This window comes from Balaenoptera acutorostrata, chromosome 6 (genome assembly GCF_949987535.1).
Source record: "Balaenoptera acutorostrata chromosome 6, mBalAcu1.1, whole genome shotgun sequence".
NCBI lineage: Eukaryota > Metazoa > Chordata > Mammalia > Artiodactyla > Balaenopteridae > Balaenoptera > Balaenoptera acutorostrata.
This window is the reverse complement of record NC_080069.1, coordinates 70,133,255-70,150,414: the sequence shown is the minus strand read 5'-3', so window position 1 is coordinate 70,150,414 and position 17,160 is coordinate 70,133,255. Positions and strand designations below refer to the sequence as shown.

The 17,160-nt window shown below is 41.0% G+C and overlaps 1 protein-coding gene across 3 annotated transcripts in view; it reads right to left on the bottom strand.

Moving 5' to 3' along the window:
- Positions 1–12,223, bottom strand: part of GLIS3 (GLIS family zinc finger 3) — a 508,929-nt gene extending 496,706 nt beyond the window's left edge. Inside the window, exons 1-2 of one of the 3 annotated variants that reach the window (XM_057547711.1) lie at positions 11,942–12,076; positions 453–1,220 (exon numbers count right to left, since the gene is read on the bottom strand). The gene's annotated coding sequence lies outside the window, so the exon portion shown is untranslated. Of the gene's footprint in view, positions 1–452; positions 1,221–11,941 lie in introns of all 3 variants that reach the window. The other 2 variants (XM_057547717.1, XM_057547713.1) reach the window with 2 other exon arrangements.
- Between the last annotated feature and the right edge of the window lie 4,937 nt (positions 12,224–17,160).

Here is a 17,160-nt window from a genome sequence, read left to right as displayed (position 1 = left end):
GTATTCTTTTATACAGACATGATAGTCATGGAAAGAAGCCAAAGCTGAACAAACACAAGAAATACAGACTGAGTGCAAAGTAGTAATGGCCAGATATCCTGAACTGGATGATTCCTACTTTTTCTCTATGATCCACTCAATGTCTTAGACGAATATTTCCAACTCAACTCCCAAATGAATGCTCCATAAATCATCAAGTACAAGATATCAAGGACAGCAAACCTTTTGTGAAGAATTTTTTTTTATTGTTTTAGAAAATAAAAAATACAGGTATCCCTTGCTTTTCAACATTTCAACTTACGCCACTTTGCTTTTACAAAACTTACCTAACTACCTGTTTTCACTAACCAAAAGAAATTTGAGGAGGATTTTCACTTTTATGAAAAAAGGTGAAAAGCAAAAACAGCTTTAGCATTTGTTCTGCAGGGGGTCATTATAGAGGCAGTACTCACCCCAAGCAGTGAGAGTGCTCCTTCGCTGGGAACTACGCTCAGCATCTCAACTTCAAGCCTCCAGAGCGTTGAACTGGGTCTGTGAGCATCTGTGCTTTATCTCAGTTTATTTTGTGCATCCCTTAGCAACATGTGTCCTAAGGTAATTGCTTCTTTGTTTTATGCCATTTCAGCTGATGAAAGATTTCATAGGAACACTCTACTTTCAGATAGCAGGGGAAACCTGTAGTATTTAATTTTAAAGCCAAGCACTCACTGTGCCTTCTGCAAAGTTGACTGTGTATGCCCATATGTTGAGGAACTTCCAGAATTACCAACAATATAAATCTGGAATGTTTTCTTCACCTTTATCAAGTCTCCATTTTATTAAGAATTCTATCAGTCTGCCACATTTAATACTGACATGCCTCCTCGGAAACAATCCTAGGTCTCACTCCTGTCCTTCCCTCCACTACAGTGGCCAAGAAGGGACAAATAAATCTAATGCAGATTATCCAAAACTGCATCATTTAAGTTTGTTTATGGAACAATAAGAAATGAACCCTGGTATCAGACTGGCTGTAAGTTTTTTTTTTAATGCTGGAAAAATTCCAATGCCTTTTCTGCTGCATCCATTTAGAAGAATTCAAGTATACTACCAGCTGGTCTGTTGATTCACTGGTTGATTGTGGGCAAGAGTCATTTAATGTCTCTGTACTTTGCCAGATGATATTGGCCATCTATTCTCCATTCATTGATAAAACAGTGTTTTCTGAGGCACTTTGAACCCTGCAGAAGAAAGCACTTATTCAGTACCAACCAAAAAAAAAAAAAAAAAAGGCAAAATAAATATGTTGTATTGGCAATTTGTTGAAAATGAGGAATTATCCAATATGACTGGAAATATGAGTCACTAAGACCATGGGCCAAGTGACAAGTTTCTGCAGATTTGCAGACTATGCCCATTTCCAGGTTTTTTAAAAATAAGGGAGTCTATTTTGGCAGCAAGATCATATATAAGCAGGAATTCTCATGAAAAATCTGGGTAAAAACATGTAAGTAAGTACTTAGCATTAGGTTAGATCATTAAGAAGGTGAGTTTGTAACAAGGAAAAATAATTAAAGAACTGAGAACTTAATTATCAGAACTCATACCTGCCCAGATATTTATTTTATTTTTATTTTTTATAAACCACACTCCTGTTTTAAATAGCTTTAGGGTGAAAGTAAAAACAACAACAAAAATGTACTTAAATTTTATTACTAAAAAAGCAATAGCCAGAAAGTAAAGTGATTAATACCATAAAGAAAAACCAATAGGTCAGTGGTGTGTGAGCTGAGAAAAACCAGCCTCAAGACAAAAATAAAATAAACTGTATGAGAAAATATGCCAAATAATCCAGTTTTCACATTAATTACACCAACAGATTTTTTAAGCATTAGACACCAGAATTTAAAAATCAATTTGTTTATTCATATTATATAATATTTTACGTGCTTTTTGGCCAGGTCATATGGTCATATATAATTCTAAGCTCACTTGGTAACAAAAAAGGAATAAACAGCTAACTTTTAAGAAAGACCCATCCTCACTGAGTCGGAGTGAACAGAGTACTCAACTAGAAGTTAGGACACCTGAGTTCTAATTGTGGCAAATCATTTATAACATCTCTGGACAGTTTTTCATCCACAAAATGAAGAATTTGGTGACAATCAGTTGAAATTTTGTTCTTCCAGATAATTAAGAAAAGGAAGATTATGGAAAATACTCATTAACTATGATGAAGGATAAATATGTAGATTTTTATACCTATGGCACTTAAATCAAAGGGATTGGGTGGATATGAAAGCAAAAATAACAGTAATCTCTACTGTCTCCATCACATCAGCGATGTGCTGAAAGACAACACCCACCTTGAAAAATGAACACTGGGGTCAAATTTTCCTACACTTTGCCAGAAAGTAAAATCACAACTAATCACTATCAAAACCTGACTGGTAGGATTCCACTGGAAGAGCATCTTTCTATTTAAAAACTTAATCAAGTTCTCCACCATTACTTTCTCCTCTGTCCTCCATCCAACTACTCTAAACCCAGGCATCAGCAGAAAAAAAGAAGAAAAAGAAAAAGCATGGAACGCCTGGAAGTATAAATTTAGGGTACTTTGGATCTGACATATTAATACATTTAGATTTTTAATACTCCTTTGGTTCAAACAATGAAAATGTTCATTCATTCTGCTATATGAGTCAACACAAGTTAATAAATCTTTCCTTTCGGCCACTTGAAAATTCTTAAAACACATTCCTGTAAGTCAAGTCAGAGAGGAAGTTACTTAACTCCTAAGGAAACCAAGGCACAAAATCACTTAATGATAATTTCATTAGATTTCTGGAAAAGCTATGACTTTAATCAAAATACAAGATCATGACTCTACCTTCTACCCAAAGCTCGAGGCACTGTGCCTTGTGGATTAAAAGATTACACAGAACAATGTTAACTCATCCCTTCAAGAAAATTCCAAAAACACGAGTTCCATAATGTCTATTTACAGCCAAAAGCCCTTTCTTAGTTAATATTATTAATAGACTCATCTAGAGTCATAATTCATCTGATGAGCCAGTTAATTATTAATTTTCATACATCATTTCATTTCCTTAGGCTACATTTAGCCTTTGTTACATTTTCCATTCCTTATGCCACAAGCATTTCTTACCCTGCATAGAAAACCTGATAATGAGACACGAAATGCTGGTCAGCAAACAAACTGCTCCTAGGCTGGCTTCTTATATACATACGTCTAAACCATCTAAAATAGAGTTTTTATTGATTCTTTTTATTTTTCCCCCTTTGGGTTAATGATTGTATAATTTCATTAACATTGCCTTTTCAACATCACTGCCTTGATCGCTAATAGGCCCGTGCTATTCCCATGGGTTTCTCTAGTTACAGCTCTGTAGCCACAAGAATATAGAAATGAAAAGCCTATTGATAGATAATGTAAGTTATTCTTATGCACGGCTGCAGTGTGAAGCACATTTTGCAATTCAATCAAGGACAGATAGAGCTGAATGTTCTTAGATCCTAGGAGTTCATTTTAATAAGCAGAATGTACCTTGTCCTAACACAGGTGACTGACTCCTCAGAAAAGATTGTATAAACAAAAACCAATCGTGTAAGTCATTTTATTGGCAACAATATAAACACAGCTATATTAGATGTCACCAATAAATCAAAATTATTCTTGTCTGCAATTTTAACAAGAGGAAAGTGCAAACATGTGCCTGTGAAGCTGGAGGATACTATAGAGGAAATGCACTGGATGCGTACAATATCATTTCTCTAAATTTAAAGTATATTAAGTAACCAGCAACAAAGTTTAGTTGATCATTTCTGTGTTTTCATAACTTTATACAGTGAGACTGACAGACTCACAGACTTTACAACAGAAGTTACACAGAAACAGGGATGGAATAATTCCACATTTGGGATGTGGAGTGGAAACTTAGGTTGGTTACACCTTGTAACCAGTACATATAGACCATATAGTCACTTGGGCACTCCCAAGGTCTAATATAGGTAATTTGAGAATATTAACATATTTATTTTGAATACTAAGATGTTTATAGCTATTACTCAAGCAATATAATCACCAATAAAATGAAATCAGAGAAGTTTAGCTTTGAGTTATACCATACTTCACTTAAAAGTATGAAGACAGATCAGTGTTCCCTTCAGAAATTCAAGACCATTCTACCAAAGACCACTCAGAAAAGATAATATAATGAACTTATGGATCCCATCTAATAGAATTCCTGACTCTGTTTTAATCTGTGATTACAACCCTTTGCTATCAAATTAGAGATATACACATTTTAACTTTTTTATATAAAATTTTCTCAAAAATAAAAATAATCTTCCCTAAATTTATGGAGTAAAATATCTGGCAGTGCCTTTTTAATCAAATTAGTGGCTACAATACTAAAAATGTGGGTAGTAAATATGGACAGGACACTGAGGAAAGGAAGGGAAGGGAAAGGGAGAAGAGGGACAGAAAGAAGGAGAGGAGAGTGGAGGGGAGGGGAAGGGAGTGCTAAAAAATGACCAAATCTAATGCAGGAATTTATTCTGTAGTTAGTTAATCCTAACTTAAAAATGAGAAGCAGCATTGAGAACATTCCACACGATGCTAGTGATTACGGATTTCTGGAAGAAATTCAGAACCTTCAGGAAAATACTGCTGGAGGGCATTATTAGAAGTTCAATAACCTCTCTTAGAATCTACTTTCCACACTTCAATGCATCTATGCAACTCTCATATCCCCCTAACTTACTAAATGTCACTATTTTTAGTAGCAATTACCTACAAGTGTTTCATCAACTTTGCCTCAGTCATGAACTCATCAATGAGTACAGAAAGTTCTAGAAAAATATGGCCCTACCAAAAAACAGCAACAGAGAGGGGGATAGTTCGGGATTCCCTTAGTCAGCTGCAAGAAATCACACAGAATGAGAACAAACTTGAAACCAAAAAGATTTTTGAGACAAACATAGGTAAGTTCAGAAAGGTAACCATGCCTTGGCCCATGCACTGGCCCAAGGTGAATACGGGCCATAAGTTCCTAGATCTATGTTTAACAAAGTAATGTGTCTAAAGCACTGTTTTTCAAATTGATGGCAATCCATTGGTGAGCCCTGAAATCAATTATTCAATGGCAAAACATTTTTTTAATGAAATAGAACCAACTAGAATAAAATAGAAGCTATCAATGTGCATCAAATATATTAATGGTTAAGAATTGTTTCCTTTTAATGATTTGTGGGTGTATATGTCTGCATATCTATATGCATATAGTGTATTCTGGGTAAGATAAAAAATATATTTTCTGGTGGGTTACAGACAAAAAAGCATAAAAGCTACTGTTATGGAAGCATTTGGACTATCTGCCTGCCCAGGTACTTACCAGGAATATCTGTAGACATAGACAGAATTAAACAACCAAAGTAAAACAAATACCGTAATACAGCCGTAATGAAGAAAAGATCTAAATGTTTGACATTTTTAGCTTTATGAAAAATAAGGCTTAAATCACACAAAGCTACACTCCTACCACTGTTATCTTTCACTTTATCTTTTATTTAGTATCAACTGATCAACTGTGCTCTACAAATATCAATTAACCAACTGACTACCAGAATCAGGATCAAAATGACTGACAATTTTATATCTTCCTGGTTGTAAAGGGTACATGACCTTCCCTGGAATAAAACTTCACTTTTACAGTGATAAAGAGGGAAAGTATAAATTAACACATAACTAACTGCCTTTGAGAACTGAGTTTTTTTTGAAATCTGTTCTTAATACGAGTTAACCATCAGATCCTATGAAGAGGAATTTGAAATGGAAAAACGAACACATTCCCAGTGATGTCACCACTGAATTAATTACCTGAATTGCAAAGAGTGAACAAACACCACATGGCCATGGTTCGAGACACAAAGCCTTCTTCAGAAATATAAAAGAAAAGTAACTGGCTGGAGATTTTTCTTTAAAAAAAAAAAAAATCCATCCTCACACAAGGAGATACACAGGTTGTAAAATATGGCAAATGAAAGTACATTCTTTGTCACCTAGTATGTATAAATAACTACTCAGCCCATGTGAATAGCTATTTGCAAAGCTAAAACTCACTATACGTTCTAAAGGATAATAAACATCTACCTATGGAAGATTCTAGAAATAAATTGAATTCAGCACTCATTAAACAAAATATTCAAATATATTAAATTATCCCTATCACTTGTGTAACTGAGTGATTTCTTTCCTTCAGTGTAGTTATTGCTTAAAAGTAACCAATGTAACTATTTTTAGCTGTTGGTAGACAGAAGTTTTATACAAGTTAAATTATGTTCAGTGACATCACTGCAGAAGTATGAATGTCCACAACAATGACTAGGCCCTTAACCAACATGACAACATATTTATTTAAAAAAAAAAAAAAAAACCCTACATGAATGACTCAGTCAAGTTACAGACAGAAGTGGAATCTATTGGTCATGCTGCAAAGGTTGAGAAAACATTAATCCATTTCTTCACACACAGGAATAACAAGAATTCATACATAGGCCTGGCATCTGGTTAGTTTTGTGTATACAGTATTCAGCAGGCCTAGAAATGAAACTTCATAGATGTGGCTCAGAACTTCCGAAATAACTGACATTGAGAGAGCCTGACCTTTTTATCAAGTAGCCTGGGACAGGGTCTGATCTTGCACTGTAATCCTATCTGCCCATCTGCAGTTCAGCAAGGCTTGCTGCAGCTGAAGGAATGTGTAGTTGTTCCCATTCTTGGCCTGAAGAGATCATGTCAGACAAGAATGGCCCCCACCAGCTTTCTTTACTTCAAGCCTGCTCTCAACTACTTAGCGCCTTCATGATTCCAGTTTTACAAATAAATCCCCTGATTTTGTTCCCAAAGTAGAACATGATTAGATCCTTGCTTCTGTTCATCCTACATATTGCCTTTGAGTCCACCTGAGTGGTGTTTCCCCTCCTCCCTTCTTTTGCCCTTTGTTTCCCCAAATCCAGATTCTATTCAACCTCCAGGCCCACCCCACCTTAGGCCTTCTCTGATCCTCTCTTAATCCCTCTGTCTCTGATCTGCAAAATGGTGAGAATTACACTGTTGTACCTAGTTCACAGCATTACAGAATATTAAATGAGATGATGCACGTTACTTGTTTAGCACAGTGTCTGGCACATAGAAGGATCCAATAAATGTTGACTACTCCACTCTATGTACACCTCCTTTAACATTCATAACTTTCTGCATTGCCTTATAGTTATTTGCCTATGTTTCATCTTCCTGTCTAAATTCTAATTTCATTAAGTTTTAGGACTGTGTCTAAATTACCTTTGAACTCTCCCCAGCCCTTAGAGGTACACAGATTATTTTATACCTATATATTTATATTTTTCACACTACCTGTGTCATACATATTGACTTTTCATATACATTTATGCACATATATTTATATTTATATTTATCACACTGTACTGCTTATTTATACTGAAAAGCATGGTATAAATGAAATATATAATTATATATTTATATATTAATATCCTATATTTATCATTTATTGCCTGAATAAATATAGTCTAAGTAAGGTGTGACCATAAAATCATGAACCTTACGCTCTGTGCCTTGTGGAACCAGTTTAATTACAGTTGTGTGCTTCCTGGTCTATTCCTCCTAGTCTATTCCTTTCTTTATTAGAACAAAGCAGCATAAAAACTCCATCTCACTCTTCTGAGCCGGCATATTATTCTTGTCTTTACCTTGGCATACTCGTGAACAATGAGAAATCCTAACTAAAAGTCACAAAACAAATACAGTCATTTCAGTACTTTCACCCAGGCGCTTCTTTGCGGGGGGTGGGGGGGGGGGTTGCTGTCCCTAACAGAGAGACTGCCGAATGCATTCTGGGCTGTCATGGTGGTAGCTGCTCCTCAGCATTCTCCTTGCTCACCCTAAGCTGGCTTCACTCTACAGCTTCACTCATTTTCAGTCTCCCTAATCAGACAGTCATTAGGATGGAGAATAGGGCTTCTGCTTCTGTCAGCGTTTTTCCTTAATTCTGTCATATTAAGTAACGCCTGACCAACCAATTTCTGCAAGCCAAAATGTTCCCCTAAACTTTAAAGGGGAGCCCAAATTATTTGACCTACTAAAAGGTTGTTATATCAGCGAAAGAAGCCAGACCCAAGGGTGCATATTGAATTATCCCATTTACATAAGGTATTAAAAAGACGGGCAACATTATTACATCTCTTAGAAGTTAAGGCAGTCATTACTCTTGAGGAGAACACAGTGACTGGAAGGGCTGGGGGAAGACAGTGATGAGAAGAGAGTAAGAGTGATGTTTCTGGGGTGTTGGTAATGTTCCATTTCTTAATCCAGATGCTAGTTATTCAGTTGTGCTCAGTTTGTGAAAATTCATCAAGCTTAAGATGTATGTACTTTATCAATATTTTATTTTATCTCAATAAAAATTTTGGACTTTGTGTCAACTCTGCCTAAAGTAAGTGGAAAACTAGGAAAACTTGGAATTTGAGCATCTTTTAATCAAACTACATGTTAATGTCATTTCAAAGACTTTATTGTAAGTTTCATCCTCCTGGAAAGAGTAAGGCAGCATGGTTATATTGCACAGATTTCCTATGTGCCATTTATTTATGTTTTAAATTTATTTTCAGTCCTGATTGAGTCTATGAGCCAACCAAACTTTGAGAAAAGTTAAATGTTAAGTCTTGTATTTCAATCTTCCTTATAATATCCTCTACAGAAAATAATTACATAGAAAATGACTTCTCCATGGAAGAGAATGTGCACAGGATGCCACTTCCTGAATTATCTCCTTCAAGAAGTACTCCTTCTATACTCTGGAAGAACTACAAATTAACATTCCAACTCCAGAGATCAATAACTACAATATGAGAGAGACAACACTGGAAAGAACGTCCTCAAATTAATTTACTAGCAGGAAAGAACACTCAGAGAAAAAAGACTGAGAACACTGAGCTCTCTTCTGAAATGATGGAAAGACCACTTTCTGCCATATAAATGAAGGCAGGGCTGGTACATGATCAGTTCCTCCCAAGCAAACCAACCGACCCCCCAAGTATTCAATTTCTGACAAACCCTTTACTATTAAGGAACTTGTATGGTATCGGGAACCAGAGAAAAGATGCTCTCTCAAACTGGCCTAATGTGAACCAAGGAGAGATGGAGTTACAGCAGCAATTAGATTTAACTATTCACACTGCAGGATTACTGAGTCCTCTGGGTAACAAAGGAAAGGACTTCAACTACCAACAAGGAAAGGTGTTTGAAAGTAACTGGAAAATAAATCCCCCACTCTTCCTTTCCAAGGTAGTGTTAGGGCTAATCTGGCTGCATAGACAACTAGTGAAAACATATGAAAACTGTAAAGCATTCAAAGGAGATCATTAAACTTCAACAGTTCCCAATTGCAAAAATAACATCACACTCTCCTGTTTCTAAGTGGCTTCAAACATTCATTGTGGCAGATCCTTTTTCTACAAACTTTTGCTGGTTGCACCTGTTTCACACTTCACTGTAAGCAAACTTGAAGGAGGGAGAAAAGAAGGAATGGGAAAATTTAAACCAATATAAATCAATTTTATATAAAAAAAAAAAAAGTTTCCCCATTTATGTAAAAAGGGAGGTCCAGTCAGAAATGTTACAGAGAGGGAAACAGACGTCTGGCTAACTCCCAAGGCAGAAATCATGACTCATCAAAGCTTTCAGAAGGGACAGAATGAGACTCTGCATTTGTCTTGAGTTCACCTTCAGGCCAAGGAATGCTCTCTGAACTGGGAATTGGGAAACTTGAGTGTCTGCCCTGCGACTGTGACAACTGGCTCTGAGGCCCTGGGCAAAACTCCCAAAACTCTCAGGGTCTGTTTCCTCATCCGTAGGTGATCACCAAGATCCCATCATACTTGAGATCCCTTCTTTCCACAACCTAAAGGGAACTGGTCCACTGGGGGGAGCTGCAGAACATTCCTCTTCTCAAACTCCAGAGCCCCAGGCCCAAACTCTGGGGCGACGCTATGTCCTGCAAGTAGGTGGGGAGAGGGTGCAAAGCCCTCTTCTCTGCAAGAAGGGGCTGCAATTCCAGCTATCAAGTCCCTGCGTTTCCGGAAGTACCCTCCACCCCCACCCCCTGCCCTGGGTTTAGATGCTGCTGGGATGAGGGCCCAGCTGATGTCCGGGAAAGCCTAGCAAGAGGGTGAGGAATACCGAGGGGGGGGGGCCTCTCCAGCAGGAAGGAGGGCTGGAGAGGTCGGGAGAGGTGCCGGGGACCCGCCGGGCGAAGGAGAAGCGTGTGGGGCAGGACAGGAGAAGGGCAGCCCTTATCTGCTCATGACCCCCCTATCTTGGCCACCGGGGATCCGAGGACCGTGCCCCTGGGCTCTCTGGCGCGGAGTGAGGGGCGGGTCCGGGGGGGCAGAGGCGACAAAGCCCTGCTGGGGACGCGCTGCTGCGACCCCGTTACTCCCTGGCCGCCTCTGCCCCTAACCCTCGGCCTTGTCCGCAAGCGAGCGCAACAAAACAAAACAAACTCGTGCAGGCTTCCTGTTGTGCAACCCAGTCCTGAGTAAGTCGGGGCCGAATGAGCGCTCGGCTGGCCCGCGGCTGGGAAGTCCAAGAGGCAGGGAGCAGCGCGCTGCCCGGCCCAATCCCGGATCCCGAGGAAGTCGCAGCCTGCTCGCCGCTCCCGGGAGCGCACGCTCCCGCCGGCCCGGAGCCCCCACCCAGCTATCGTCCTAATCCTTGTTCTTTCACTTCTTGCCTCTTAGACACCCCCAAGTCGAGGGTGCGACTCGGAAAGCCAGAAATGACCTTCCATAAAGTTTCTCCCTACAGGTACCTAATTGAATCATCCATAGGATGACAAATCCGTCAGGGCCAAGTTTTCCAGACATTTGGGTGACTTCCTCATCACCGAAGTGACTTGTCAGCTCCAGTGAGTAACTTGGAAGTGTCGCTCTGGGCAAGGTGTGTGTTTAGGAGAAAGCCGGCTGCTCACTCACGCTTTCCAGAAAGCGGCCTCGGGCGACTTCAAAATACACACAGGGTCATTTATAGGGACTGGAGTTGTGCGCAGGACAAAGTCCCCGAGACTGAGACATTTTCCAAACAGTGCTGACATTTTGTCGGGCCCTATAAAAATGTAAACGCGAGGTGACAAACCTGGTGGGGAGTGTGCGCGTCTGAATCTGTGCATTTTGCGGCATGGGTTTATAGTTACAGTTACAAGACCTGGCGGCTGCGAGTCGCTGGACCTGTCCCCAAGAGGAGTTAATGTACCCCCTACCGGAGGACCTCCGGAGCAATGGGGAGGGACATGGGCTTGGGTGAGGCACAGCATGGAAAATAGCCTTCGTTAGAGCTCCACAAACACGTGGAACTGGCAAAGGCAACTAAAGCCCGGTGAGCGCGAGAGACCTCATGTCAACCCATCAATTCCCACTTCTCCGAAGTTTCCCTTCAGTGGGGACTCATGGGTGGCGTGCACAACCATGCCCTTGCGTTCCGTAACTTGCCCTGATTTTGTAGCCTTCTGGACCCTATAGTTTAGAAGAAAAGCCAAAAACAAAAAAAGTCTTACTCATTAGAAAAACTTTAAAACCTTGTTGATTTCCTCTCCCTCTTCTTCAGTCGACGCTTTTAGGCAACTGACAAGAACACAGCTTGACTCCTAATTGAGAATTGCTATCTATCTCAGTAAACAGATCTTTTAGAGAATCTGGGTGTTGGAGTGCACGTACTCTTAAACCTGAGCGAACGCCACCAGCTCAGCGTGGAAACAGTTCTAATACCTAGTTTGTATCTCTGAGCGTTGCAACTCCCCCGCATTCTCAAGCGCCCGGCTTCTCCTGTCTCTCGCCTGCGAGCAAAGTTCCTATGGCATCCACTTACCAGGTAACCGGGATTTCCACAACAAAGCCTGGCGTGCGGGTCCCTTCCCCCGGCCAGCCTGAGCGAGTGACAGCGGGCGGCCAGCGCTGGCGAGGAGAAACTTGGGGCTCCAGCCCTTCAGCGCGCTCCCCCGGCTCTGCCTCCTTCGGAAATGAAAACTCCCATCCAAGCAGGGGAACAGAGCGCGGAAACCCGGCCCAAGTGCCGTGTGTGCGCGCGCGTGTGCTAGGGCAGCGGCGGCAGGGGGAGGAGGGGGCAGAAGTGGGGTGGCTGTACCCTCGGCATCAGCTCATTCTGCCGCCCCCCCCCGCGCGCGCGCGCATACACACACACACACACACACACACACACACACACACACGGAGCAAATAATATCTTTAAAAAGTTGACTTTCGACTTTGTGCCTCGCGCGTCCTGTTCATCCTCGCCCTGGGCCTGGGGGTGCGTCTGGGGGCCGGCGCGGGATGCTGGCTAATTGCTTTCGGCGGGTTCCGTCGGGAGGACGCTGGTGCGAGCCTAGACGGCTGCGGGCAGCGAACGAGGCTGCGGGGAGGGGCAGTGGTGGCGGCCCCAGCGCTGGTGCCCGTGCGCGCCACGCTCTGGGCTGCCCTGGCGGCGCAGTGTGGACGCGGCTGCAGGGAGAGGGGAAGGGGGAAGAGGGAGGGAGGGAGGGGGGGAGGGAGGGAGGCGGCCTGGGAGGAGAGTGGATGTGTGTGCGGCCGCGAGGGCCGGCCTGTAGGCAGCTGCTTCCTGAGTGTGAGCGAGGGAGGGGGAAGGGGGGACGGGCTCGCTGGTCACCAGGCTGGCCAATTCGAAGGCCGAGCTTGTGTCTCCCTCTCTACGCGATCAAGCACATAGTCCTTCCCGTGCACCAGGGAGTCAAAGAACTCCAGAACCGGGTAACAGCCGGGAGACACTTCACCTTCTTCTTGGGCCTTATTTATTGAACGGGTTGTTTGTTTTTTTTTTAACATGCAAAAGCGTCAGCATTTCGACAACAGTTAATGTCAAAGCATAAGCAAGTTTTAAAAAAAAACACGCAGTAGTAAAATGGAGAGAAAAACTAAAAAGTGGAAAATGGCAAAAGGGTCTTTCTAATATACAGGATTGAATGCACATAACTTGGAAAATGGATAGGTGAAGATGCCTTTGGCAACTTTTTAAAGTAAAGAATAGGCAGAAAAGAGAGGAAGGTGATGGAAGTGTTACAAGATGTAAAATTCTAAACACAGGCTGCTAGGAATGGAGGCACATTCCCTGCATATGTTGCACCTATATAGTGGACCATTCTTAAGAATCCAACATCCTCAACTTCATACCCCACCTAAGCTGTGACCCCAGCCCTTCTGCTTGGTTTGGTCAGAGCCCTCAAGAGGCTGTCCCCAGAAGGCCAACTGTTAATGGTTCCCTACATGAACTGCCACAGATGCGTGGACTTCCATCTTGGGAGTCAATGTATGTAAAGCACACAGTGTTCTCCAGTTAGACCTTTCTACAGTGAGAATATTATTCACCCTCATGAATGAAATGAATGAGGATATCTCAAGACACTTAGATTCTCACCAGTCCTTGTATTCTATTCCAGGGCTCTCACTGAACTATAAATTACCATTCAGATAGCAGATGCTGTGATCAAGATAAAAGCCCTCAAGTACACAAATGACTCACCAAAGATTGTTGACAATTTTCATTTATCTTACTTCAGAAATAATATAACTAGAGTTGGTCTGTATCCAAGGTATGCCATCACCAAAAAAGTCCAGTTTTCACAATACTTCCTCTGTCTCATTATGATCCGCTTTTCGAGATTCCCTTCAGGGAAGGCATTTTTTTCCTTTCCCAAAGACACAAACTCATCAGAATATTAATCACCAGAATATCTGTCAGCAGAAGTGGAGGGAGGGAAATAAAGTAATAAGTTCTTAAGATATGTCATTCTGTCAGTTTTCCAGTTTCTCCCTCTGTTCTTCCTCTCTTTTTAAACACAAGTATCCAAGCCCAAGATGGCAATAGAAGGGGGTTCAACCACACACAAGAAAAGAAAATACTCATAAAATGAAGCATGCAGCAACATCACTAAAACAAAGAAACCAAGTGATGGAAGTTGCCATGACTATTCCACTGTGGCTAGTTATGGCAACATGCCTGACATTCACATAAAAACTCTTCCTCATTAACTCCAGCCTTCCGGAGCAGAGCAAGATGGGAACACTGACCCTTCAATGCATCACGGGAAATTCTCTTCATCCAGATTCTTTTGTTGTACATACTGCTCCCCAGGAACAAGACAAGCCTCAATGGAGGTTGCAAAAAACCTTTCCAACGTACCTTAAATATCATTTCAAATACAATGGTTTCGATGCATGAAATTATATCCTAGGGGCTTACAGAAGCTTCCAAAGCTTCCCACTTGATGGGAATAGCTGGAAGAGAAATATATAGTGTTACACCCTACTTTAATCAATGGCTCATGGAAATAAAACACTGGGAAAGTTATGAGTCATCAACCTGGATTCCCAAAATTCTCTTCACTTATAAGAGCCCAAGGGTGGGAATGCCATTTTTTTATTTAGGTGGGATTTTCACAAGCTTCTAACATTCCTAAGACATTTACCTACCACTAAATAGGTACAATGCTTTGGTTGATTTTTTTTTTTTTTTTTTTTTTTTTTTGCTAGGAAGGTAGATCTGCAATGTCCTTATATTCCATGGGATAGAGTTAAAATGCAGTGTTCCCAATACAACCGTGGATGACTCAGAATGAGATCTGTACCTCTTCTGGATTGAACTGGTCAGCATGAGTTGGGGAGGGGAGAATAATGAGATGGTGGAAAAGAAAACAGTGCAGTTCAGAAATGACACTCTCCTTTCTCCATGAGCTTTCCATCGTGCTTAGGAATGCCATGGTAGCCTTTCAGCCAGATAGATGGGAACTGCAACCCAGTTGTATCTTTCCTCTCTGGAGTCATTAGTTGCATGCATCTCCACGGCTGACTCAGGGCAGCTGACTCAGCAGACAGGGCCCTGCTGCCAGCTCAAGTCCAGTTCTCATTCATTTGAGAAATATTCAGCGAGTACCTACTCTGTCCCAGGATTGGGGGCAAAGGAATCAACACATGTAGGCATTGTACATGGGAGGATGTTACATAAAGCATTTTGCCCAGGGCCTGGGATATAGCAAACACTCAAGAAATGGTGGCTTTTTACATATATTATCTCAACAAAGCAATCATATGAGATGGCCACTGGCAGTCTCCTATTTAGGAGTAAGGAAGCTTGAAACTCAGTAAACAGTTAAGGAGAGTAGGAGACAGATCTAGGTTTGCCAGTCTAGAAGCCTCAAGTCCTTTCAACATTGCTATCCTACAAAATAACCATGCATGCTCTTTGAATGTGTATAAAATACATTGCAAGTGTATAAAGTAAAAGGCATCTTCTAATCAATGTCAGACAAGCACAACTGAGTGTGGAGGACAAAGGAATAATTTCCTACTACAGAACATGGAGTAAGTAGCTTGGCTGTTTCAGCTGGGCTTCAAAGAATGGGTAGAGAATTGATAAACAAAGGAGAACATTTCAAGAGTAGGAATCAGCATCAGAAAGGGCACAAAAACCGTAACTCCAGTGTATCTGCTCACACAAAGCTAGAATACAAAATAGGATAATTCACAATCTCAGAGCTATAGCAGTGGAACACAGTAGACCCTGGAGGGAACATCCTAACTGCAAACCTTCAGGAGAACTGTTACTTGTGTCAGTCTGAGTGATCTGACAGCATTTACAAACTTGCAAAGAACCTTGATCAGATTCCTACTCCTGTAAAGTGTCTATAGAGAGTTTTACCTCAAAAATGCAGATAAGTTGAGCTAACAGCACCAGTGATAGTATGCCTAACTATCAACACACATACACACACACACATACACACCCAGGAGCTAGCAAGAGTCCAGTTATGTAGAAATACAGTGGAAAAAGTCAGTGTTTGCCAACTTAAAGAGGGGAGCTAAATGTGTAAGATGAAAAATTTCCATTTCACCTTCCTAAGTTAGTAATACAAATAGTGGAAAGTTATCAGTGTGTGATACCCTAATAAAACTTTTAAACTGATCTTTCTACTAATTTTGCCAAAAGTGCAGTCAGCCCAGACTCTTCTGCTTACACATCCATGATGCAATTTTTAAAAATTATTATTTATACCCATTACGTTCATAGCATCATGCCTCTTTTCCTTTCTAAGGCCAAACCGTAAGTCAGAGTAAAATGTATCACTCCACAAACAACTGACCAAAACGTGAAATATTTTACTTTATACAATGTCTCTCCGTCTTGTATTACTGGTAAAATCTTTCTGCCTATTTTATACAAACCCAATTGAGATGCATCTAATATTCTACAAAGGTTTATAGGATATTTCTTGACATATTACTAAAGTATATCTACAGAGTTTACCTAAATAAAAATAAATTCATAGATATACACAATGTTCCACAGGCAGCCAGTTTCCTGTGGCAGTTTCCAGTTTCACTTAATATCCAAACTGGCCACTTATATATAGTATTATAAAATTCATTACCTGATCATGATGCTATCTTATCCATAACTGCCTTCTGTAAATGCCTTATAACGGACAGAATTTACATTTCTTCATAAGCCCTTCATGGCCTAACAATAATGCTGGGCACTAGTAAGTAATTAACGCTAACTGAATGTATGAATTAATGAGGAAGCCAAAGAATGGTTTCCCTACTTGCAGAGATGGTGAATAGCACTAACTATTGTCTTTGTGAATATGCGCAATCATTTCAATACTCCAAAAGAGTCTAAACACCTGTCTTTCTCTTTCTGTGCCCCCAGGCTCCTCATTGTAAACTGAAGATTAAAATATTATTTCCTATTTCTTGGGGAAGAAAATTCAGTCTCTGTGCAATGCTTAGAACCAGGAGGGTGAGCCTCTCCCTCCAATGACCAGATGATCCCTCCCTGTCTGACACCCCACTACCTCCTTCACACCACTCCAAACCCGGTCATTTGCATCACACCATGAATTCTTCTCCCCAAAAATATATGTACTGGGACTTCCCTGGTGGCACAGTGGTTAAGAATCCGCCTGCCAATGCAGGGGACACGGGTTTGAGCCCTGGTCTGGGAAGACCCCACATGCCGCGGAGCACCTAAGCCAGTGCACCACAACTACTGAGCCTGCGCTCTAGAGCCCGGGC